Below are 26,108 nucleotides of genomic sequence, written 5' to 3'. Positions count from 1 at the left end.
GGTGCGCAAAATACTTGACAGTAATATTCACCGGATCTACATATGATGGTTCTTTACCGGATGACTGGAGGATAGCAGCAATTAAACCTCTACACAAAACCGAAAAAAAGCACAAATCGAGAATTACCAACCTATATCTCTAACGGCGGCATCATTTAAAACTTTAGAACATCTAATTCGTAAACATATATTAGGTTTCTTGAAACAGCACAAAGTACTTACCGATTTTAAACATGGTTTCTGGCGTGGGGTTTCTACAAGTACACAGTTAGTTGAAACTGTGCATGACTTTGCTCAGTCGATTAATCTGAGAAAGCAAACAGACGCAATATTCATGGATTTCCGCAAAGCATTTGATAAGCTGTCACAAAACAAACTAATTCACAAATTAAGCTAATATATTAAAAACGACCGGATACTTACATGGATTACAGCTTACCTCTCGAACAGGTGTCATTTCGTCACTCTAAACAATATTGCTTCTAGCAGTGTCCGGGTTATGCCTGGCGTCCCCCAGCGGATCCGTTTTGGCACCACTCTTAATTCTATTGTTTATTAATGGCATTGTGGCTGATCTTTCAGTCCGCGTGAAGCTGTACGCGGGTGACTGTATTGTGTATCAAGTGGTATCTTCAGTTGACGACCAGGTGCGTCTAAATAATGACCTAGCGAAGGTAGTTGCGTGGTGCAAAGAATGGCAGATGTGCATTACTTTTGAAAAAACCGTCTTTATGAAAATTACACGCAACAAAATACCTCTTCGCTTTCTGTGCGGTACTAACAACATATCATTATTAGAGGTGACAGAGCGTAAATATTTGGGCCTATGGATTACTAACAACCTTTCGTGGTCAACACACATAGATGCTGTCGTAGCAAACACGGAAACTCGTTTTCTTGAGGCGCTCAATAAAGTCATCCCCACCTAGTGTTCGTCTATTGGCGTACAATTTCCTCATCCGTCAGTTACTATAATATGCTGTAATCATCTGAGACCCTTTCACGTTAACAAACATTCAGAAATTAGAACAAATACAGCATAAAGTAGTTAGATTTGTTTTTAACTTATATGGCCGTGCATCTGTAAGTGAGCTCGTGAGGCGAAGTGGGTTACTTCCACTCGTTAAGAGCAACCGTGTTTTTAGATTGAAGTTTTTCTTCCAGCTAATAAAAGGTCACTATAAAGTTAATACTTCTAATTATTTGTTTACTCATCAGGTTATAATACGAGACAAAGGCATGCACTAACAATAACCCCTTTGAACGCGCGAAATAACTGCTTTAAATATTATTTTTTTCCGAGGACAATTACTCAATAGAATAAACTTAATAGCGAGACTGTTAATCATAATTCTTTACTGATGCTTGGAAAGTGCCTGCAAATGTTATGAATTTGGACGTGTTTATGTGCTTGTATTTTGTTTGTTTTTGTTCCCACCCTGCTATGATCTGTACTACATCACATTATCTATAAATAAAAATAAATAAATATAGTGACATGGATGCGCGCACCTGATTTTTACGGCACAGAGGTGTTCCGACGCTGTCTCGTTCACAACTCCCGCAGCGCTGGCCGCACGCCCCTCGATGTCCCGGTCTTACGGCGTGAGCCTCTATACGGAGCACAGCGTGAGCCGTCGCGTGTATGAAGCCCGTCCAAGGTCATCGATCGAAACGGCTAAGAGAAATATGAGATAATGAATTGAGGGGCAGCGACGGAAGAAAGAATGGAAGTAGGAAAAGAAAATGAAGGGACCCTGTTGCCGAGAGAAAGATTGAAAGTAGAGGTCAAGAAACGCTGGCAAGGAGAGAGAGGCGAGAGAAACAAGAAGGGCGGCCAAGGGAGAAAGAAGTGACGGGAGAGAACATGAAGCGACGCTGCTGCGGAGATACCAGTGAGAGCTAAGCGCACGCAGCGATGCCGCCCGCCGCTGTATGTCGAAGCCGGGAAGGCCACCGGCCATGTTAGCCGGTCTAATCGGTTCTGTGTTTCTCTCTCCCCCAGAGGGGCTGCACCTTGGAAGCGAAGTGCTAGGTGCGAGAGCGAGCTCAGTCAAGATTCCCTCTGCGTGTGGCAGGAGAAACAAAACAGCCAACCGGAAAACCGGCGCGTGCGGATGGCGCAACAATGACCCTGCCGCATTGCAATGGGCGATGCGGAGGACGATCGTCGCGCTCGCGGGGCTTGCCACCGACAGGGCCCACTTGTGCTCGTCGCCCAGCGAGAATCCGACCGACGGCGTAGCCAGGCCATGGAACGGTGAAGCGACGGAGACATCGGAGGAGTGAAAGCGGCGCCGGCCACAACGAGTAGAGAGCGACCTTTAAACTTCTGTATCTGCAGTGTCGGTCGCCGTCCGTTCTAGGACACCCGCGCTGGAGCGATAGAATATGACAGGTTTTACGAACCACGACGATACCACTATAACACTGAGTTGGTGGCTCGCACTCACAAAAGGAAGCAGCCAATTTAATAGGTGGGGCTTCAGCTATCGCAAACGTGTTGACAGTGGAACGATGGCAATAGCCAGCTCCGAGCAGCTGGTTCGCAAGAACTTCAAGCGATTCTTGCGGTGGTGCCAATCACGAGATTTAAATGCTTTCTCATTTTTCTAGAAGCTTTTACCAGGCTGGTAATAAAACGCGAAAATTGCATTTCCTTCTACTGTCTGGACATTTTTATTGTGAGTTTGTTTCGAGTGTCAATCGTGGAAGGAGACGAAGCATTCAATTCAGATTGAAATTTCAATTAGGTTTAAGTCGAAGCGGACCATAATAATAATAATAATATTAATTGGTTTTGGGGAAAGGAAATGGCGCAGTATCTGTCTCATATATCGTTGGACACCTGAACCACGCCGTAAGGGAAGGGATAAGGGAGGGAGTGAAAGAAGAAAGGACGAAATAGGTGCCGTAGTGGAGGGCTCCGGAATAATTTCGACCACCTGGGGATCTTTAACGTGCACTGACATCGCGTTTACCATGTACGCCGTTTCAAAGATCAGGTGCGACGCTGTCAAAACTAGCGCTCTTGTTTGTACCGCCTACATCCGCAATTAAAAAGTAGCGCATTACTCATGCTCGGCGAAAACTAGTAAATGCTTTGCCTGCACATTTGTCATGAGCTTGATTAAATGCGCTCTTACTGCTGACTGCACGCTGTCGGTTTCTCGTGCCTTAATCCACTCGGTCATGAAACAAGCGCGGAGCAACACGCCTCCCTTTATCTTTTCGTGTGGACTATTTCCGAACCTTTCAAAGCGTTGCACCTGATGTATGAAACGAAGTATAACCTTGAAAAGAGAATTTTTTTTATAAAACGACGTAAAAAATACCGGTTCAGGATGGGAATGAAATCGAGTCATGTTACGCATATGCCCCCTCAATTGGCGACGGGTATACAATCAGTAGATGGACAAGTTAATTTCTTATACTGACGGAATACATGTCTAAGGCATGGGGATTCAAACGGTATGTGTCCCTTAGAAACCACGTGCCATTTCAGTAAATTTTGCTTAGTGTGCAGTACGGTGCACAAAAAGCACGATTCAGTCCTCAGGCAGGTGCAAAGGAATGAATAGAATTCGCAATAGAACAGGCTTTTCGTGCTACTTGCCATGCGATTAACCGAAAGTGACATCTGAGACCTCCCATACAGGCGGTATAAGACAACTTTCTAGTTTTTGTAGGGACCAAGTGACAACGGCATACCAAATTTACTGTAATACTCTATCGCCGCAGTGTGAGGCTAACGGAGCTGTTCGCACTTTGAAACTTTCCAACGGAGCATCAGTTATTCGCGTGCTATGCGTTCCTGGTCTCGAACCAGTCTTTTCGAAGGCACCAGCGCCTAACAGAAAAGTGCTATAATCATATATTCCAATTTATAAAGGCGGCGATAATTATAAATATGAGAATAATTGACCTATTTCAGTCTTGACTTGTTTGACATAGACATTTGAAATACATCTGTTAGACAATGAAAAGTTTTTAAAAGGATAAGCCCGAAACTATGTCACCCTGTCAGTAAAGGGGTGCAAGGTCTACTGGAGACTTTTCTCATATGTTAAACCGATCCCTTGAATGTGATCAGGTTGTGTGTGCATTGTTTCTGGATAGCTGGAAGGCTTTTGACAGCGCGTGCCACAGTGTGTTGTTGAGCAAACTGTGTGTTGGGCTTTCGTGGAGCTTTTCCTTTGCTTTTAGAATACAGCAGAGAAAGCAATATTTTGCGATTGGGCGAGAGACGGGAGCAATTTTTGCTAATGAAAGCTGGCGTTGCGCAAGGTCCATATTCTCTCCTTTCTTGTTTAACATCTACCTAAGCGACCTTACAGGTGATGTGCTTTAGGCCTGTATCAGTATACGCTGACGGTACCTTCTCCGCAGCCCACTCGCCAGCCTACCCTGATGTGTTTTCTTCTCTTCAAGCAGCAGCGACGGCGGCTGTGGGCTTTAGTTATCGGAAAATCTGATCCTAATGAACAGTTCTAGGTCTCAGCTTGTCTGCTTTCATGGCCTGAATAAATGGATCCCCTTTATTATCAAATTATGTTGCATGGGTCTGACTGCTCTCACTGTCACTGTAAGCCGCTAATTTATGTACAGCCGTTCCTCGTTGATGTTGAACGACTGTCTCCGGAGCAAAACTGTCCATAAAGCGAATCACGTGTAATAAGGAATCACAAGAAAAAGGAGCGAAAAATTATTTTAAAAATACACAGTTATTTGCGATTGTGACCTGCTTCTGTGCATGGTGGTGAGGAGTGAACGGTAAATTAGACAATATTGGGAGCTCAAAATGTATTTTGCTGATCGTCATTATTTTTAAAACATCGCAGTGCAGTTCGAAGCTCCTCGTGCTCTACGAGGCGCGTGGTGACGTCTCATGAAGTGATGACGTATCATTTACTATGACTGTTCACATCACGCAAACCGGTAGTGCATATCTGTATCCAATGGATTGATAGGTGCTGAAAGCGTCGTTCAATGTCCTAGGGTCCCCTGTTAGAGCTTCTTTCACAGCCGCTCATTAAGTATGGCAAATGGAAAGGCGCGTCGACTATGCACCTTACGACTGCAATGAATGAAGCCACAAAACAAAACAAAAAGGTTGTCTTTACCCAGCAATTTTGGAAAAAACGCAGTTTCAACGCCGTTTTCACAGTTATGAAGGTAATATTTTTTTTCATATATCATAAGATCCCACTATATAAGTAGATAAATACGATTATCTACCTTGGGCAGGCTTCCATTTTTTTGCAATTAACCTTCGTGCTCTCGTCAAAAACGTTTCCCATCGGTTTTCTACGGTAGTCTTAGTACACAGTGCGAGTGATGAACAAACTTTAAAAGAAAGAATTTGCTACGCATCGGAAGAATGGACCATTGCATTCATAATTTCTGTAACAATACCTTTTAATATTCAACAGTTACGTCACATTTAACATTCATGTCCAATAATTAATCCTGGACTCGCCTGAGCCACTTGCAGTTTCGCACAGCTTTCCGCTGGTGTTCTCCAATAAAAACGCTGTGAAGCAACCATTTTCTTGGAGTAATCAACCTTTTTTTCACAGATCACTGTTCATATTATGGCAGTTCATATTAAGGCTGTTCATATTATTATTTATTAATGAGGCGCAAATACGTTGGAAAAGTTTGGTCCCCCAGAAACATTGTCCATAATTCGACTCGCTCATATTAACGGAGGTGATATAAACGAGGCACGACTGTAACTAGTGCAAAATATTTAGGAATATAATTTCATGCAATGATCCCCTCTCATGCGTTTGTAAAAGGCTCCAAACACTCTACTGCATATTCTGTAACATTAGATACTATATGCTGCTTTTAGTATACGAAAACTAATAGTAAATGCTGTATGTATAGAAACTGCGGTATGGTATAGCTGTTTACGGACACTGGCATTACCTCGATTGTTGTTGTTGACCTCAGACAAAATGCACATACCGACGCGGGGGAGGGGGGAGGGGGAATTGGCCACAGTTCGGGGGCGAATGTCAAGGACAATCACATAGGCAACTGCGAGGAAAATAGAGGCATGAGGCGGAGGAGAAGAGTAGTAATTTTTGTTGGTGTTTTTGTTGCCGCCCTCAAGAGGACAGTAAGTAAAGTAGTAAGGCTGACGTTCTGTCACTTTCTTGCCGTCGTTTGCTGCTGTCTCCTTGTTTTGCACCTGCACGCGATGCGAATTTCTTCCCATACCGTCTGACCGGACCGCCTGTCGCACTTTTCCGCTGCGTTCACCATTCTTCCTTGCCATGTTTTTCTCATTCCCGTAGCTGTTTTTTTTTTTACTTACTGACGTCTCTAATTACATTTGCCAGACAACTGTGCTTGGCTGACGCGGACATACCTATAGTTGCAACTACTTCGCACAGGCAGAGCAGCAATGTCTGAGAGCTGTTCTCTCAGACACTCTATGTCTGAACATAGCTTGCGAACATACCTGCTCCCGACTGCTTTGCTAAAAGGTGTACAAGCTCAGAGTTTAAAGCAGCAAGGAAGTGCTTAGCCATCCACACTTGCGATACCAACAGCCACCCACGTTACCACTGGTATTGCACGCATGTGCAGCGCGAGTCTGATAGTTTGATGCCTTTCGATCGCGTCCAAGAGCTTGAGAGCGTCTTTCGGGTAAGCAGCCGAGTGCCTTAACTAATGAGCCACAGCGGCGGCCGCTTCCCTGTTGTGGTCCATGCAGTTGGAATGATTCGCGTTGCGGTGATGTGAAAGCAAAATCAAGACAGCTCATTTTTACCGTGCTTGGGCTGCAATACGTTCCCATTTTCGTATTTAATAATCATAGATAGTTGCGAGGATAACATATATCCTAATGTCAGTCCGCTCACTTCTCCAAAATGGGGATTGAGCATTAAAATATTCAACTATCAGATATAGCTCTGACAATAGTTCGAACAATCTTCTACTTCCTGGATTGTTACTGTGAGGGGTGGTGGAATGTACACTGACCATATCTTTGTTTTGTCACTGACAGAACTGACAGCAACAGCTTCTAACTTAATATTTAGTTTTTAGCAAGGACGCCGGTTTTACTAATAATAGCGACACCTTCTGAAAGTCTGTTAGTTTTCTCTCGGTCATGGCGGAAACTTTTATACTGTTGCGGGCCAAAGTTTGTTTCTTCAAGACATATGGCTATTGGTGGTACTGATCCAAACATATCAGTAATCTCATGGTGGTCCTGCAGTAGAGAGTTCCATTGAACTGCGAAAGCCGTGTTTATATGTTTGTTGCACCTAAAAAAAAAGTTAAATTACTTGTTTTAAAGCCCACTATTCGGGTCTTATCTTCAAAACGCTCTAGACAGCTCTGCCGCCCGTGCAACGTCACAAACGCCAACGTGCTAGGAGTTGTGTCTATGAGAGCGCTATGCTATCGCCGCACTTTTTTTTCTTTATTGCATGGAAATAGGGCCGAAAAGAAAAGACTAAGCAGGCTTACGCCACAAAACACCAGGCCACCATACCCCTGCACGACCGCTCCCTCCAAAACATCGAAAGTCTGGGTGGCACAAACGTGCATACAGATAGGGGAGCCAGCTAGGCGGCGCTTGCAAGGCAGCAAATACACCCCGCACCAAAGCGCATTGTTCACGAAACAAAGATTTCGACGACCGTGGTGATTCGGCGTGGCGGTCCATCATGCGGCTCTTCCAGAGACTAAATAGTCCCAGCAACTTAAATAGGTTATATCGCACAACCCAGTTTTTCTCCACGGGCAAAAAACGGATACTGTAGGGTGTGATGTCAATGTCCCTCTTAATTGTTCGTTGTAATATGTCGCCGAAGAACTGAGCATCAATGCACAGAATAAAACAATGGTCAATTTTCTCTTGTGTGCTGCATAGGCGGCATTTCACCGACTATGGCGCAAGAGTCTCCTTAGCATGAAGCCATGCCTTCACAGGAAGCGTAGATGTGTGCAGTTTAAAGAATAATGTTTTTGCAGCAGAAGACATGCACATTCGCCTAACACGTTTTAAAACATTGGTGCCAAGGAACTCCAGAAAAGGCTGCCGATACAACGGTACAGGAAACAAATACTCCAAGTACCTGAGTCAGCTGCCTTCTGGAGAGGCTGTACAGGTAGTCTAAAGAAAAGAGCACAGTGAGGAAATTGAAGGTGTCAGCAACTTCCTGAATGAATCCCCATAAAGGCCCCTCACGAGTGTGTACAGTCGGTGCGAATAGGAAAAGCAAATGAGCACTGAGACGCCTAATAAGCACAGTTACTAAAAAAGGGTGGTTCGACGATTTGAAACACAAAAAACGCGAAACAAGCTTATGCACGAATAAGCGAACAAGGCCGATTCCACCAGACTCTAGAGAAAGAAATAGTTTATCGCGACGCATGCATACGAATGTAGCAGATATTCTGTGCATCATCTGCACTTTCTTCCTCGCACAGTACAAAATCTGCAGCACATAGGCAAGTTTTGCAAATAAAATAAATGTTGCAGAGTTGAGCCCGAGCAGACACTGACAGTTCCCTACCCATCCAAGCCTGGGTTTGTCGTCTCATAGAGACTATCTGAGAATCCCAGTAGGCGCCACTGTTGCGAATTTGGTGAAGAGGAACCCCTAGGTAGTGAAAGGGCCCGCAGTCTCAGCTTATGCCATCATAATGACTTGGCGTTGTACCTCAATGACCCAACCAAAACCCCTTGGATTTATCTTGATTAAGAGCCGCACCTGACACCTCGCAACTGTTCAGTCAAATGTAATGCATCAAGCAGCCTCTTTTTATCAGAACAAAAGAGGGCGACATCATCTGCATAGGCTAAAATCTTAATTTCACATTGCGCCAGGGAGAAACCACGGATTGTTGCGCAGTTAATAATACTGAGGCAAAGGGGTTCAAGATATAAGGCAAACAACTAAGGTGATAATGGACACCCTTGGCGAACAGATAATTTCAATGGAATAGGTTGGGTTAGCTCTTCGTTAACAATTAGCCTTGTATAGGACTCCCAATAGCACAGTCTTATGCCCCTAAGCAAAACATCTCCAGTATTTGGATGCTCTAAGACCGCAAACAAGAAATCGTGACGAACTTTATCAAAGGACTTGGCAAGGTCAATCTGAATTAGAGCTACTTGTCCGGTCTCATCTGATACTGTCTCCACTACTGAACGTGCAATATGAATATGGGTTTGGATGCTGCGGCCTCTGATACCGCAGACCTCATGCGTGGCTATTGAGTGAGCGACAACTAGCTGCAAACGATTGCAAAAAGTTTCTTATCTACATTACAGAGGAAAATTGGATGATGTCCCTCAACTGTTTCCAACCAATTTGTATCTGATTTTTGGAAATAATATAGTATGCCCAGAATAGAAAGTCGGGGGCAAAAACCAACATCGTAAGAAGCCTGGAAAGCCTCCATCAAGACAGGCGCTAGGCAAATGAAAAATGTTTCATAGAACTTTCTAGTAATGCCATCTGGCCCAGGAGATTCCTGAGCCGTCAGGCCAGAAATGGCATATTCAATTTCGTCCAAAGTGATAGGCCCCTCCACTACAGCACGATGCTCATCGTCAAGTCGGGGAAAGGCTTCGAATAAGCGTATGTAATCTGATCTCACATTTGTGCCCGCACAACCCCCAAACAGTTTCCTATAATAGCCAAAGAAAGCCTCAATAACACCAAGACCATCGCTGTATATGCAACCACCATACATACTGAATTTCCTATATTTCTTTAGCCACAGCAGTCTGCCTTTCATCACTCAGGGCCCGCCGAGATGGTTGCTCATCCAGAAACCTACGGGTCCTAGATCTTATCAAGGCCCCTTTGTATCTTTCGGTTACAAACTGCTGAAGCTCTGCTTTTACGGCAGTGATATCTTCTACATAGGCGCCTGGGCTAATCCTCTCTAACTCATGTAGCTCAACCAAAGTATGGCCGAGCTCTCGAAGGTGATGTCTTCAAAAACGCGATCCTTGCTGAGGCCTCAATATCAATGTTTTTGTTTCTTGTTTAAGTCCTATTGTTGCAAAACTGAGTGGTCACCGCGTGACCATGTGTCCTTCAAGAAAGTAGATACAGCACGTTCGAAGATTTCATCTGAGAGCAGGCAGCTATTCAGCTTCCACAGCTGCCATCGAGGATGGAGTATGCGCCGACTGTACCTCCCTATCTGAAGAGACACCATGAAGTGATCACCTAAGAATATGGGCCGCACCCGGTAACCAAAAACGCTGGATACCATTTCTGCTGAAACGTAAATCCTGTCAAGCCGAGCACTGGAGGAGCACTGCAAACGAGTGAAATGGATGTTATGTCCCTTATCTTGCCCAACATCCACCAGATTGTATTCGCATGCCAAATCAGTAAGTAAAGCAGCACTAGGGTCATAACGCTTACTTAACACTGCTCAGTCTTCATCCCTACAAACAGAATTGAAATCACCCAACAGCATAATTTTACGGTCCGCGCCAAATGGTCGACTAGTGACAGGAAAAATAGCCTTCTATCACACTGCTTTACAGGGGTATAAACACAAATAATTCGCCACTGTATACCCGAAATTGCGAGGTCACAGCAGATAAGTCACCAGTAATCATCGGTGCGATACGACACGGCAGTAATCTCCAGTGTGTTGGCCAGGAATAGCATGCATCCTCATGATAAGCCTCTCGAGTGACTAACGATAACATTGAATTCTGACAAAAAAGGCTCGACAGCAGCTTCGGTCTCCTCATCAGAGGACAGCCTGGTTACCTGGATGGCGCTGCCACACTCACACCCTATTTGCTTAAAAGATGATGCTGTGGCTGGTACTGCCTTCGACGGTTACGCAAACCCCTAATGTTAAGGGTAGCTACCTTAAATGCTGCGACGCCCGCAATTTTCGGTGCTTGTCTTATTGAAGGCCATCCCCTGTACTGGGGTGGCCGGCCTGCAAATCGGCGGCCTGTAGGGCAGACATCGCCCTTCGTTTTCAGGTGACCCTTCCCAATGCCACCACACTAAGTGCCTTCTGCTCATCGCCATCGACACACACCTCAACATCTGCAGGACGCTTCAAAGGTGCGCTGCTGTCCATCGCCTCTTCTGAGGCAGCCAAGGCTTCGGCCCATGAAACCGAATGGGCCACGTCACTCGCAACCACGCCGACAGCCGACGGGGCACCGAACAAACAAGAAGCTGACACTTCACGCGGCACACTGCTGCACTCCGGCGACGAAGGGGAATCGCCGGTGCATAGGCATGTCGCACATTCACTGGCTGAAGCGCCTCCACTTACTCTACAGCAGGGGTGTTCTGCTCTCGTGATTGCTGGGTGACAGATGGCTCCTGAGCAGCAAGCACAGGACGCAAAGTAGCAGGCCCGGCCTGACCTGGGTCCGGTGGCTTTGTGTCTGGAGACGGGGATTCCTGTTTCCCCGTACTTGCAGGCGGACCTCTGCCGTTATTCGGTGCGGAAGCCTTTGGTCCACCTTCTGTTGCGAGCTCATGACTCAGTTCACTCGACGCTTCCACAACATCCGACACATCCATAATGTGTTCTGACACCACTCCATCCTCATGTGTTAAGTTGCCCTGGAAAAACCTGTCAGCATAACTCATAACACAGTTGTCTACTCTATGTCCAAAGCGCTGGCACTGGGTGCATCGAGGCGTTCGACACTGACGCCGTACATGGCCCACACGGTTACAACGAAGACACAGCGGAGGCCTGCCTGGCATCACAACTAAAGCTTGTACCCCGCAAACGTTGAGCGTGTGAGGTATTGTACTTGCTGACACTCCGTCCTTGAGCGTGAGCGATATTTCACGGTTCGCTGTTTCCATGTGCTCAATTCCGGGGCACCTCCACTTCTCACGCTCTATAGTTTGTACAGTTCCAAAAGGCTCCAAAGCTTCCACAATTATCCGGTGCTCCATGTAGCGCGGGAGCCAAAGAAGCTTAAGCTTCACGGTTTTTGGTGTCCGGGTCAAACACGATACATTTTAGACCTTTGACATGGTACTCTGCTTCGTCTATAAGCTTCTGTTTTGAGGAACTGCTCTCGCAGGTAACCATCCAAACGTGTCTCATTTTGTACTGGCCAATACACAGAATATCACGGGGGTCCACAATCTGCGCGAGCGCGTCTCGGATGTTGGGGGCACGGTATGGGCGACCCTTGAGGTCAGCATGAATGCAGAATTACGGTGTTGAGGATAACATTACCGGTAGGTAGCTGTCTGGTCTTTCTGTGTGTTTGTTTAAAAATTAGCGCTGTTTATACTTTTGTTACACGATGTTACACCAACTAGCCCAGCAAGAGGTACTGTTAAACGTAGTCGAGGAAGGACAAAATTTGTACGTGTCCATGGCAACTTCAGGTGTCGGGAGACCTCGGCCAACGGCCGATGCGCTGTTTTCAGCTGCAAGCATTTCAACACACAGGTGTTCAGAACGGTTCCTCTTCCTCCACGACGCCAGCTCGATGCTATCACCGCACCCGATCATGCTTTTTGTTGTTGTTGTTGTCTCAAAAACGATGCCTCCTGTTGTTGTTGTTCCCCTCACAAAATGGCACATACCCACAAGGGGGATTGGCCATAACCAGGCCATAACTATTTAAATTGCAGATTACATATGGCAAGCCTGGGATGACCCAACAAAAATTGTGCAACTTTGATTCCGTAGCATAGGAGGTTGCAGCAGGCTAGGGCGAGCTAACAAACTGAAAATTAGCTAAGGGAATCAGTTAAATTGCAGCACCCTCCCGCGCTGCGCATTACATGTCGTCGTCTTCATCAAATTCAATTCGTGAGGAAGTTATGAAAGGAAAGAAAACGCTCTTTCATTCCCGATTTCAGGTACGTGGCGTTGATGTCCACCTATAAAAACCTGCTATCACACAATATTTCGTGGTTAGCAATGATAAACCGCCAGTAATTTTTATTATTTAACAGAGAATGTTACGTTGTACACCTGCCTGGTCGGTAAATGTTGTTTCGACAGACGCCGCAGGCCAGTGTGATGCACCGCCGCGATGCATGCACCACAGCAGCGAAATTTGTGAGAGAAAATTTGTTGGTCGTGGAGATACGTCGTCCCGCCTCTTTAAATGTGATAGTTTCTTCTTCTGTCTTCCATGATGGTCATGGCCTGGAGTATGCGGGCTGCTGCCCATCGTTCATGGCAAAGTTATTTTCGAAAACTCATTAAGGTGCATTACAAATTACTGCTGCCATAAAGTTATGGCATTACGTTAGTTACTTCAGAAAAGTGATGCAGCTGCTCTTAACATACTTTTTGGTGTCCATCCACGCAGCTAATCAAAGCAATCAGAGTAAAAAAAAAACACCAACCCCTCTGCGGACGCCACGGACATACTTTGGTCTTCCCGCCAAGTTTCCGTTCCAACCAACCATTCCGTCATCCTTCTTCATTGCTATAGCACGGGCCATTACAAATGATAACCCAACGCCAACCAACAACGGAGACAGAGGCATGGCCGAACACTCGTCGCTTTCAATGCGTTCAAGACAAAAACGAGCGGCGAACCCGACGCCCTCCTACGCGGAGCTGTCTCCACCGTTTGAAGCGTCCTAAGCAGGTTATTGATTGGTTTATGGTTTATGGCGTTTAACGACTCAAAGCGACTCAGGCTATGAGGGACGCCGTAGTGAAGGGCTCCGGATAATTTCGACCTCCTGGGTTTCTTTAACATTCACTGACATTGCACAGTACAAGGGCCTCGAGCATTTCGCCGCGGCCGGGATCGAACCCGCGTCTTTCAGTTCAGCAGCCGATCACCATAACCACTGCGCCACCGCGGCGGCTGGTTATTGATTGCTTCGGTGGCCCCAGGGATCGACCTCCGCATATTGTGTTCGGTAGTTTTCGCGCCATGAGTATCTCCGCCTATTCCCTTCCGCGCCCCTTGGCGACGAGCGTACGCAGGCACCGTTGCGCCCTTAGACGACGCAACCTTGGGAGTGCCTCTGCGCGCTCCTGATTAGTCTGAACTCCGACGTCAGCCATCTGCCCCACCTGCGTCCCTTCGTACCCTTGCATCTTGCGCTGCTTGGTGGGATGCCCGCCACACGTCCTCTCCTGCAGCCTACACATCTGATGCTCGCAGGCAGAGACTCGACTACAGGGAATACCGGCGGTCTCTGCCTGTTTCTCACGCTGACCCAAGTTAGCTACGCGTAGTTTCTACTTTCGAGGCGGTGTACTTTGTCTAGGGGAGACTAAAGTGTAACCGAAGCAAAAAGCCGTCGCACACTTTATTGAGTTACTTTGAAAGTGGTTAATTACTCTTGCTGCGAAATTACTGACCTAAAGTAATTCATAATATTATATGTTGTGTTTTATGGCGCATAAGCAAGCCATCAAGCGCCAAAAAAAAGAGTGAGTATATCTTTTTTGTATTACAAACTTACGCATCCGTTTTATATATAAAGTCAGAGTTTATTTGGAAGATTTACTTCTGTTTTAAAAACTCAGAAACATGTGAAAGTTCAACAAGGGCATTTTCTTTATAGCAGTCGGCTACTATGAAATGGGATGCGTTCATTGCAAAAGCGTGTAAAAAGATTTTTTTCTTTCTCAAGTTTCATTGCATAAAAGTAGTACCTGGTTAATTGAGAGATCGTGTCCACACGGGTCTCCACAATAGTATAACGTTATGAGTGAGATGAGTATGTCCAGACAAAATTACTTCGGTAAAGCGTTCTTGATGACAACATGACTTCCATTCTTTGATGATAGGCGTAACTGCGTGTAGTTTGTTGCTTATTTCATTATCGAATGACGCCTCATATCTAAATCTCAGTTTACTCTATATAACCTTCATGCAATCCTTATGCGATATGTTTACTTCTTTTCATTTCGGCATTACATGCGCATCAACTCTCTTGTTCCCGTCGACTCCCACGTGGCTTGGGGTCCAGAAGAAATTATATGTCCTTATGCTTCAGCACTTATTACATTATGTATTATGTCACCTGTTAAGGGTTAAACTGCGTTTCTGCTGTCTAATGCTGTGATTACACTGGGGGGTAGGTGTAGATAATACTGTTTTCAACGTTTTTCTTTATTATTTCTTCCACAGCTACAGCAATTCCTTAAAGGGACACTGAGGAGAACTTGAAGTTGGCTTGTATCGATAGAATACCAACTCCTGATCACAAAAACGCCGCTCTTACTGAAAAAAAGCTCTTGTAAGGTAGAAAAAAGCAAGAACCAAAATACAGGTATCGCCGCCACCGGCGAATCTCGCAAGTACAAGCATGGCGACGTCTTAGGACAAGAGACGCCACCTTGGAGGAATTTCCCTTCCTGTATCAAACGCGAATTTCTGAGGCTGACAAAGGAAGGTTGCGCGGTTCAATATTAAAGTAAGTTTTGTTTTAAAACTGATAGTGCACTTTTATCACACAAAGAAGGCAGACTAGACAACCTGAATGTCGGAAGCAAAGAAAACCGATGCTTGGCGGCGCCACAGGCGGCCAGGAGAGTTTCAATTTTTTATGCCGCTTCGCGTCTATGAGCTTTGCGTGCCCAGTCGTTTTGCTTTTGACGCGCCTCGATATACAAGCGCCCAACAGCAGAGGAGCTCTAAGTGCCGCTTCAAGTGCTAGTTAAATTTTGATGGAGCCTTTTAAGGCTGGTCATGATCGCCACGGTCAATGAAATGGTCGGTGATCGTACAAGGCAGGTCGCAGTATAAAGAGCACTTGTGTCTTCGCACGCTCGCCCGGCGAAACATTCCCGGCTGTGCCAGTCAACTTCAAACTACATAACGGAAATCGTTTATTAGGTACGGGAGACAAGGTACAAGGCAGTTAAGAAAAATTCCTGATGGCCTAGCTCTGTTAGGTCAGGATATACGTAGCAAAAGCGCGGAGATTTCTGCATCGGAACTTCGGAAGAGTGCATTCACTAGATGCGCCTTTATTGTTGGTTACACCTCGAGCCGTCATGGCGAAGTGGTAGCGTCTCCGCCTCAAACGCAAAGGCCCCGATTCGATGCCAACCGTCGTCACAGGATTTTTTTTTTTATTCAGTGAGTGGCGAGGGGTGTCAGTGGCTCCCATGGATGCCGCCAGCGATTACATTGGCTAGCGGTTAAGCGCAGGCTCTGTTAGGCGCGTTTATGCTCCGGCGTAACGCGCGCGCGCGCGCTGCACGGCGACGTCACGTCGGCCAAAGCGAGACCCTCGATACTCCAACTGCGCTTGACCGCCGACGCGTTCGGCGGCTTCGGCGCACTCTGACCGCACTGGCGGGGACTTTGAGCATGTCTCTTTTCGCGGCGAGTGCGCCAGCCGCCGCCAGCCCGGCCAGACTGATTCGGCTCGCTACGAGGTGCGCGTTGTGACGTAATTCAATAGCTTCGGCAGTTGGGCGGAGCTGTTCTTTTCGAGCTCTCGGCTAATTTAATCCATTCACAGTAAACATATGACGGCACATGCAAGTGGGCGAGAGAGCCCGGTCCAGTGGACCCGTTGGATCTAGCGGAAGCCGTTGAAGCGTCGTGCGTCGGCTATAGTTTCAAGCCGCCAACTTTAAACGTGACCGCCCTTGAGCACCCATCCGTTTTTTGTGGAAAAAAAAATAAATAAATAACTTGGTCCTTGCAACCGTGGGAGATCTCGACGCCGCCTGCTGCACCGCGCAACCGCGCCGTTTAAGGAATCACAATCCATTGGCCCGAAAGCCCCGGCCAGCCTCCGATAGGCGCAACGCGCCGACCTTGTCCTGTCCCCTCGCGACTCCCCGCACTGTGGTTATGATATTTAGTTTGCAACGGCTGCTCACGGCGGAAGGGAGAAACGACCCGCCGGCGCCTCATTCCTAACCGCATCGCACGCTCTGTGGGGCTGAGGTCGCTGAAATGCAGGCCGGAGTTTTTGCGAGAGCTACGTCGTCGGGTTCGGGAACGGGATCCATCGCAACGCTGGCAAGACGCCGGTGCAAACGCAAACGAAGCGACGGCAGCGGCCCCCGATAGATGCGTTCAACGTGCGGCGGCGGTAGCTTTCATTTCGGCAGCCGCTAGACCACACCGCTAGCCGCCAGAAATCACGGAATCTTCGTTTGCGTCACGTTCCACGTCACTCCGTCCTATGACGTCATAAGAGTTCTCCGCGACGTCATAAGAGTTCTCGAGTTTGAATCGAAGCGGCGGGAAAAGCTTTTTCAACTTCGAACCCAAATTTCTTTGAAATACTTGGATCTTTCGCTCCCGGACAAGCGACAACAAAGCCATGAAATGCCGAACTATCAGATTTTACTAACAAAAAAATTTGCTAGAGTTCTCCTCAGTGTCCCTGTAAGAAAAAATCTGACCACTGTTTTCAGAAACTAGTGGCTTTTGACTTTAGGCTCATTTGCCTTTCTCATGAATTTCTGGTGATTTTCCTTGAAGCATTCCTAATGGCTTTCTAAAACAAATTGGAAACCGTGGTTCTATAGTGCGTTCCTAATGAATGCTCCTCTGATGACGGGTTCTTGACACCCTGATGCCTCACCGGCCGTTGCAAAACCGGACATAATCAGGCCAAAATAATAAAAAAAACGGAAAACAGGAGCAAAAAATGCCAGGAAAAAAAAACCTCCCACATTGGGGGATCCTTATGAGGTATATTTACCTCTTTTCATTTCGGCACGCATCAGCTGTCTCGTTCCACAGCATCTTATTTGGCATATGTGCTATTTCCTGTTCTTTAGATTCGGTGCACAAATAGCGGAAGCGGCTATACGCTCGTAGGGAAGAATAACGCTGTTCAGAAGGTCCTCTCGGGCTTGTTAGACGCTCCACATATTTTGAGTCTTGACAAGCAGCGTATTGGCCGTATCAAACCTTTTGGAAAATTGCAAGTTGCAGAACGCCGGCTGTCCGTTTTACTCTCTTAGCCCTCCTGCTTCTTGGCGCACATTGCGCTCCGGGCACGGAGCAAGACTATCTTCCTCCGTCGCTGCGGGGCAAGAATTACTGGAATAATGAACCACGCATAGCTTGCGAAGGCAAGATAACCGCTGGTCCGAAAGAATAACGGAGTGGATTCCAAGTGAAGCAAGCGTAGCATGGGGCGGCAGAAAGTTTGTTGGGCAGATGAGGTTAAGAAGTTTGCGGGGATACGGTGGGCGCAGCTGGCAAAGGACAGGGTTAACTGGAGAGACTTGGGAGAGGCCTTTGCCCTGCAGTGGGCGTAGTCAGGCTGATTATGATGATGATGATGATGATGATCGATTCATAGCCTGTGATAATTACACAGATACACATAATTCACATCCAGCTAAAAATTTTAGATACGTAAACACACATATGAGGTGAATGAATCGATGGACAGCTTAGCGAATCAGCGTATCATGCAAGAGACTGAAAAAGAGGGAAAACAGAAAAAAAAGCAATAACAAACAGGCGCCGGCTTACTTATTTTTTTCATTTTGCACATGAGTTCACCACTTGTTTGTTCGTGGGTGTGTTAGTTTTTTTACGTGTCGCGTTCCTTTTTGAGTTGTTATTCGGAGTTGTACAAAGTGCACAAAGACAGCGCATGCTTATGCTCGCTGCTTCACGCACCATATACAGTATACGGAGCCTGCAACTGGGTAAGCCTTTCATATTTAGCTGTTCATCGCTGTATGTCATTGCCTTCGAGCCTATATTTTCTACTTTGCCGACAAAAATTTGAGTTCTTCGTTTTACTATTGCGCCCCGCCGCGGTGGCTCAGTGGTTAGGGCGCTCAACTACTGATCCGGAGTTCCCGGGTTCGAACCCGAACGCGGCGGCTGCGTTTTTATGGAGGAAAAACGTTAAGGCGCCCGTGTGCTGTGCCATGTCAGTGCACGTTAAAGATCCCCAGGTGGTCGAAATTATTCCGGAGCCCTCCACTACAGCACCTATTCTTCCTTTCTTCTTTATCTCCCTCCTTTATCCCTTCCCTTACGGCGCGGTTCACGTGTCCAAAGATATATGAGACAGATACTGCGCCATTTCCTTTCCCCCAAAACCAATTATTATTATTATTACTATTGCTGGTAACATGTTCGTTAGTCACTCATGTAACGCCACCGAGCGCTACCCTCACCGCAGCGAATAAACATCAGAGATAACGATCACTAATCTGGAAAGTAGAAAACAAAAAAGACTCCAATTTTACCTGAGCTAGAAGTTCACAAACATAGAATGGTTAATTTTTTTCAACAAAGCCGTCACAGAAGGATGCAGCCCTTCTCAATGCCTTCCCCGCTTTCTCTAGTTCGTTCATGCATTCCTTTGTGCGTACCAATAAGGAACGCATGAAAAAAACACAAGAGTTGTTTACACGTAATGACGTGAGAAAAGTTATTTTCAAATAATATCACAATCTGCTGTGGTATATTACTGAATGGTGGGTATCGCGGAGAGAAGTCACTGGAGTGGGTGATGGGTAATTACATAAGGAAACTTTGTTTTGGTAGTGAACGGGTTTTTAGGACGTATGTGCATGTCAGCAAGGTTCTTCCATCTGCAAGAAATGGTTCGTTGCATTCTAGACTGAGACTGTTTACGGATGACATCCTGTATGCCCTACTTGAAAGGCGCAGACCTGAGTTAAGTACTGGGTCCAATATTTTATGTAGGACTGCATAGAAGAAACAAAAACTATGCACCCATAAGTCATAACCAAGAGCGTACTGGTGTGCGATAAATGCCCAAAAGACATGTCCTATCAGTCCTCCACCGTTTACGTGAAAGCACCTTAGCACATTTAAGAGCCTAGAAACTTTCTTCTTGAGCTTCTTTTTGTGGGGAAAAAAAGAGATTTTTTGTGGAAAGTTATATTTTAAAATTTGTGCTCACTTTTCATTGGTAGTTCGGTTTCATTTAGGTAAAGAGTTGGATCATTCTGTAAGCGTCGTTTGAGGGAGAACATAACAGCCACTGTTCTCTGGGGGAAAACTGGAAACTATTTCTGTCTGCCGCTAGTCGCTAGTTTATTTATTGACAATTGCACTTGCCTCTCGCACGTCGATACGTTGGACGATGCGCAGGCTATCTGAAAATAGTCAAAGACTGAATGCATCAAGGGTTTGGAGATAAGTTTGATAATATAATTAATTTTAAGAACAAATAGTGGTGTGCTTAATATTCACCCCTGAGGTACCGCATTCTCCTCAACGAAGTTACTCTAAAGGTTGAGCTTAGGTGTGCAGGAAGTCACTCTGACAGTTCAAGATCCTGCCGCGGATGCCTAGATCTCCTAGGTCACGAAGAATCCTGAACCTCCAGGTTGTGTCGTATGCTTTCTCCAGGTCGAAAAAGGGAGCAATACCAAGCTGTCTGTGTATAAAGGCCTCTCGGACAGTATATTCAAGGCGAACTAGATGTTGTGTTATTAAGCGTGCCTTTTTAAAACCACGTTAATGAACGTCTAGAAGTGTATGAGACTGCAGCATGAAGGTTAACCTGATATTCAGAACGTTTTGACAGGATTTGGCGAGGCCGCTGTCCACGGCTATTGACCTGTAACTACTAGGGGATGTTGGCTGCTTTCCGGGTTAGAGCAACGGCACATTAATGGCTTTTTCTAAATCTCGTGTATTTTTCGATGTACCTAGATTTTGTTAAAAAAATTCAACAGTGATTCTACAGATAGCTACAAAAGGTGCGCCAGCATTTCGTAATGTATTATCAATGCCGGGAGCTGTCTGTTTACCGCCAGTTAGAACTGTTTATTTCTTGGATTGTACCATCAGCGTCAAATGAAACGCGAACAAAGGAACTCAAGCGCTAGCAGAAAGAAACCAAAAATAATTGCGGCTGGAGAGGAATAATAGGCGTTTCATATTAACCCTTCCAAAGTGCGGTGTTTCCGTCCGCGATGCGAATAGCAGCCGTTCTTTATGCTGTTTTGCTTGTGCGACATCTTCCAGTTTTGCAGTTCACGTTGAAAATCTCTTGTTCGCGTTTCATTTGACGCTGATAGTACATCAACTATTGTACGGTTTGTTTGTGCTAGCAGTTCTTGGAAGTATAAGTTCCTCCGCTGTGTTTTTATTTATTTTGAAAATGGCTCTGTGTAAAAAACTGGAAACTTTTGAGAAATGTTCACCTAAGATGCCTGCTTGTTCCTTTAAACTTGTTTGTATACAACAAGGAATTGTAAAATGGAAGAAACAGCCATTTAGTTTACGAACTTGCTCTCACAGTTTTCTGGATGTGACTGGACTATTTATGGATGATACATAGCTTTGCAAAGACGTTTTTTCGCACTACGACGAGTATGGCGGGCGTTTTCTCTCGCCTTTTTTATATTTATAAGGTTCTCGTGCTTTCTATAACTGAGAAAAATTCCCGGAGGTTTATTTTATTGTTGTTTTTTGTTTTCCTTTTCTATATTCTTTTTTGTGCCAAACCTTGCGATTTTGTCGAAACCACTCCCGAGGACTGATGCATAGGTATACGGACAGAAGTAATGATAGCGGATGTGAACATTTCATTGAGCTCATGGACACTAAGATAATCCGAAAATATTTTCTCCAGAGTGGCCTTATTCTGAAACATCACCCAGTGAGCTATGTGGAGGTCACCTATAAGCTGTTTACCGCAGGCAGGTGATCGCTTCCATACAGAAAATTCATTAAAAAAACAGAGAATGAACTAAAATATCAGTCTAAGCAGCTAGTTTTTCCGGCGCTGGGAAAGCAGTACGTGTGCTTGCCTGCATTAGGAGGCAGACGTTATTGCAGAGAATAAAATCTTCTAAAATGCAACCTCTGGTGTCAGTTTGTTCCCTTCCTCAAAAAGAGGAGGGTACATTGAAATTCCAACTGCCAGCTATGGCTCTGGTAGCTGTTTTAAAGAATGTTTTTAAGACGCCATAAAGTGTAACTGTTAAGTTGTTGCTAATGGTATACAGACAATATTATGATTGTCAGTGAAAGCAGGTTGACTGTAATAGCTTCATATTTAATCTGGAGTTTGGTTTCGCGAGCTGCAACACCACTGTGAACGACAATAGCCGCACCTCCAGCACGAAAAGCTGTGCGTTTTATAATGTTTTGGTGTTGAGGTCCTAAACTAGTCTCTTGTAAAAGCAAATCGACCGAGGAAAGCGAGTTCAAAAGATCTCTTACATCGCTGTAGTTTTCATGAGTTCCAACAGTTCCGATGTACCTGGAACATCATGTTTGCTGACGTTTGGGGATAGGGTTAAGGTTTTTCGGGCGCGTAATTTGAGTTGTGTCTTTTCTAAACCGCTCAAGCGAGCCGTGCCACCGCTGCAGCAGGGCCGAGCTTGGAGTTGTGGGGATTTTTAATTTTTACTGTGAACAAGAATGTGACTTGCGTTTGTGTAAACCGCTGTCGTGCTTCTTTGAAAGTGATATTCCCATTTTTTTTTTGATAATTATAATATCCTGCTCTTCTTTCCACGACGGATAGGACTTAGGGTAAGCAAGGCGGTCCCTCTCACAATTTGCGCAGCTTGGCGCAGTGTCGGAGTCGTCGGATTCGTAATGATCTGATGCACATTTGGCGTAGGCTTGGCGGCCGCGACAACTCTCGGAGCCATGCACTCTTTGGCACTTGAAGTACCGTCGGGGGTCGGGAACGTATGGTCTTAGAGTTATTTTCATGTATCCAACTTCTATGTATTCATGGAGTTGGCTGGAGGCAAAAGTCAGGACTATGTGCTTTGTAGGAGTTTCCTTATCGTTTTTTTTTTACCTTTATTTGGAGGAAATCACTGACGTTTTTATCCTTGAGGCCATCGAAGATTTCTTTTTCGGTGAGAGCGGAGAAATTGTGTTCAGAAATTACACCTTTCTCTGTGTTCAGGGATCGATGAGCACTGATGGAGACAGCGTCGTTTCCGAAGGTCCCTACATTTGGGAGTTTGAAATATTGTGCTTTGTCACGTATCTGGAGGAGTAGGTCGCCGCTGGCTAGTTTGGTCACCTTGGAGCCAGGGCCCGAGGTATCAGTCATATTTATAAATAATGAAAGGAGAGATCAATCTTGCGTTTGTCTGCTACTGTGGTACCTCAGAAAAAGTTTTGCTTTTTGAAATAACTGTGCAGTTGCTTCGCTCCGCCCTCTTTTCTGAGGACAATGATTTTGTTAGAAAAGATTGCCATAAAATATATGTATTGTTCGTTCGTGATACCAGCCATCCACCATGGAGCCCAAGAGGATGGGGCAGGAACTGGCAAGGGAGTCCTCCCCACACTAGCCAGACATCACCACTCTAACCATATATGGTACAACTCAGGGTAGCTACTTCCACACAAGGTTAATCCTAGCCGCCAGGGAAAAAAAGCCAAGAAAAAGACCAAGAAGAGAGGAGGAGACACGAAAGTTGAGAGAAAGCAGACAAGACAAGAAAGTGACAGATGAAAAGGAGGATAAGGAAAGGCGACTGCCGATTTCCTTCAGTCGGGTCAGGCCAGAGGTGCCGTCTACGGGAAGCGGGGGCCGAAGTGGTGTGTTGCCTCCGCCGAGAAGTCTTAAAAGGTTAAAACGCTCGGAATCGGCTAAATCATCAGGATGCCCTTTTCTCCAGACACGGCGGTGCCGTGCACGGCTGAGGTCAGGTGCTGGGTTACGTGGTGTGTGACTACTCACCAACATCCCCAGGCGAGGATGACCCTTAGGGGTAATTCATAATATTACTAAAGCACTCGACTAGAAAATAAATTCGTTACATCGGAATTACCGAACAAAGTGATTAAATTACTGTAATTTCATTTCAGTAATTCAATTACTATCACGTCTGCTGCCCGTCACAGTTCGCGCAGTGCGCCGTAGTATCACAGTGATCAGAAGGATGGCTGTTTGAGGCTCATTTCACACAAGTTCGGTGCTAGGAAGACTCTGTGAGTCATGGACATAGCTCTAGCATTTGATAGCCACGAAGTATTGTTATGTATGGAACGAGATATTTTGGTGTACCCCACAACAATCGAGTAGGAGAGCATACAAGAGGCAAATGCGAAGACCAGCTAGGCGATTCGTCGATATTTCTTTGTTGTATTTTCGGATTTTGATTCTCTGCATATCAGTGACATTTTGTTCTGTAAGTGCTAGCATTTCTTCCTCTGTTATACATAATAAGTCATTCTCAGATATTGCACCATGGATTCAGAGACCTATGGGTGTGTTACGACACTGGTACTTCTGCGAACGACCCGGGGTTTGGGAGTTTAGGCCACTGAAGCACAAGTATGGAAACTCAAGCACTGTGCAGCAGCTTGGAATATTTCCTATTCCCTACATCAGGGGATTCGCTACTACAATACAGGTATTTTATTTTCGTAAGCATGGAGATGAAGTTGCAACATGTGATAACACATTCGAGAGCAATGCATTTGGCATTATGGGTTACCAGCCTTTTGCACAAAAGAGATGAACGCTCCGACATGTGAAATTTAATGTTAAATTACAGTTTCGTTCATTTTTTTCTTGCATATACTGCAGTCCCTTCGGGGCTATAACAAGAGCAGAGTTGCACAAAATATACGCCGATAACCATACGGTCACGACACAGACATACAAAAAGAACACACAGACATCGTAGTAAACTGCATTTTGCACTCAATTAACCTCACCTGCTCTTAATTGCTCAACATTCGATTCGACATTGGAATGTTACTAAAAGGCACACAGACATCGGAGTAACTGCATTTATGCACTGTATTAACCGCTTCTGCTCTTAATTGTTCAATATTCGATTCGACATTGGAATCTTACTAGAGGGCACGCAGACATCGGAGTAACTGCATTTATGCACTGTATTAACCGCTCCTGCTCTTAATTGTTCAATATTCAATTCGACATTGGAATCTTACTAAAGGGCACACAGACATCGGAGTAACTGCATTTATGCACTGTATGAACCGCTCCTGCTCTTAAGTGTTCAATATTCAATTCGACATTGGAATCTTAATAAAGGGCGCACAGACATCGGAGTAACTGTATTTATGCACTGTTTTTAGCGCTCCTCCTCTTAATTGTTCAATATTCGATTCGACATCGGAATCTTGCTATTAGTGTTTGATTCGTATTCGAAAAAATTGATATTCGCAGAACCCCATAGTTTTACACTTACCCTACGCTTGCGCTCAGACGCCGGCCAGTACACCGCTGGCTATCGGATAACGTTCCGTGTAAGCCACGTCCCGCAGCTGGGACAGGATTGAATTGAAATGAAACATTCTTCATTAAGAGTCGAGACCAATGTTTTCCCCGTTTGCCATCGAATTTTATCGGTGCTATATGCAGTCGGAATGAGTGCGCTAGGCAGGTGCTGTGCGCCGAGCAAGTTGCGGAATCACATGCCACGCACGGCATACGGCGCACCAAGGTGATGCTGTTGACCTTACTTTTTTTTTTTTACTCATAAACGGTTGAGTGAGGCCATCTGCCTTGGGCGGGCAGAAAATGAGATGGACACGTGCAGTCTTTTATAGGTCTGATGTTTGGTTACCCCTTTTGACTTTCCTTTTGACACGGCTGTGCGAGCCGAGGAAAACAATGAACATATTTTGTCCGTTTTTGTTTCCCCTACGCTACGAGATAAAGATGAATGCAGCTACGTATTGCAACCAACGCACCTTTGGCTTTTAATTATTTCTCATGCAACCTCCGTATGCGAAATTCGACTATTTCTTTTGCGCTAACGGCTGATGGGTGATATGATCATTAGCACACACGTGGACACAATATCATCAGCAGCCACGATATCAAGTCACGAATTTACATCACTTACGAGCATCACTAATTAATGCGAGGTAGAGGGTACCGCTCAAGGTAAAAATTAACGTCATCACTAAGCGACATAGGAGAGGGAAAAAATGCGATCACTGCACTAGTAGAGCCTGCTGCAGTGGCTCTGTGTCTATGCTGTTCGCGACGGTCCCGTTTACATGTGGCCAGATACGAAAATGCCCTTCCGTTGCGTTCTCGGTGCACGTTAAGGAACTTCAAGGGTTCAAAGTTTATTCGGAACCCTCCACTACGGGATGCCTCGTAGCCTACAGCGTTGATTGCTTCGGCACGTTTATATAGATTTACACAGGGTCAGGGTCGCGCACTCTTAATATGAACACATGGCGCAGCGTG

At 45.6% G+C, this 26,108-nt stretch overlaps 1 long non-coding RNA gene across 1 annotated transcript; it reads right to left on the bottom strand.

Annotated features, from left to right (window-relative positions):
- Positions 1 to 221: 221 nt before the first annotated feature.
- Positions 222 to 25,165, bottom strand: LOC144099344 (uncharacterized). The gene is made up of 3 exons (XR_013307388.1): positions 25,096 to 25,165; positions 1,513 to 1,678; positions 222 to 307 (listed from the first exon to the last, which is right to left on the bottom strand). It is a non-coding gene; the product is annotated as an uncharacterized LOC144099344 (long non-coding RNA).
- Between the last annotated feature and the right edge of the window lie 943 nt (positions 25,166 to 26,108).

This window comes from Amblyomma americanum, chromosome 1, assembly GCF_052857255.1.
Source record: "Amblyomma americanum isolate KBUSLIRL-KWMA chromosome 1, ASM5285725v1, whole genome shotgun sequence".
Lineage (NCBI taxonomy): Eukaryota > Metazoa > Arthropoda > Arachnida > Ixodida > Ixodidae > Amblyomma > Amblyomma americanum.
The sequence above is the reverse complement of the archived record's forward strand: the minus strand, read 5'-3'. Positions and strand labels throughout refer to the sequence as shown.